We start from the raw sequence: 762 nt of genomic DNA on the forward strand, positions 1-762 counted from the left end.
TGAGCTCACTCCTGCACACCTTTGCTGTTTTTAGTAACTCCTGGTCCCCACTGGCCCCAAAGATTGCAGTCTTGGCTTCTATGGCTGCCACAGGCTAGGACCTCTGCCAGGGAGTTCCAGGAACTCTGTTTCAGGGAACCGTGGTCCCGTGCTGTGAATGGCTCCAGCCACAGGAAAGCAAGGATGGTTCTGATTGGGAGAGTCTGGGGCAGCCTTCCAGAGGAGGAGGCAACAGGTGTGGCCTTGAAGAATCAGGAGCATTCAAGGCGTTCCAGCACTGTTCTCAAGTAGCACTCAAGCATCCTTCTCTCTGAGAAGGGCCAGAGGGAGGCAGGACTCTAACATGCGGGACATGGGGGAGGTGGGGTGGTGGTACCGGCGATCTGGATCCCTTGCCTCTCCCATCTAGACTAAGGGACCCTGTGGCTGGGACCCATTCTCAGGCTCTCATTTCCCCAGGGATACACCCCTAGAATTTAACTCCTTTATATTTTACCTCAGTGACCAGCCAGCTTTTTGTAAGTTTGTCCTGCTAGGTTTCAAATCCAGAGCATTGATTTGAACAGAATTCTTCAATTCAGGTCCATTTCCTTCTTGCAAGCCCCATCTTTGGTTTTATTAGTCTCGCTTTTTATCTTGCCTTTTGTCTGCAATTCCCCCTCCCCAAGTCAACCTTTCTAATATGTTGAACGTGCGTCTGCTTTTCTTTTTTTAAATTTTATTTATTTATTTTTGCTCTTTCATCTAACTTATACCATAGTG

General features: G+C 48.6%; 1 protein-coding gene across 7 annotated transcripts in view; it reads left to right on the forward strand.

Moving 5' to 3' along the window:
• The window catches only part of LOC104985839 (interferon alpha-inducible protein 27, mitochondrial-like), an 8202-nt gene that overhangs the window by 3328 nt on the left and 4112 nt on the right, over nt 1-762 (forward strand). The window lies entirely within an intron of this gene.

This window comes from Bison bison, unplaced genomic scaffold, assembly GCF_000754665.1.
Source record: "Bison bison bison isolate TAMUID 2011002044 unplaced genomic scaffold, Bison_UMD1.0 scf7180017864061, whole genome shotgun sequence".
Lineage (NCBI taxonomy): Eukaryota > Metazoa > Chordata > Mammalia > Artiodactyla > Bovidae > Bison > Bison bison.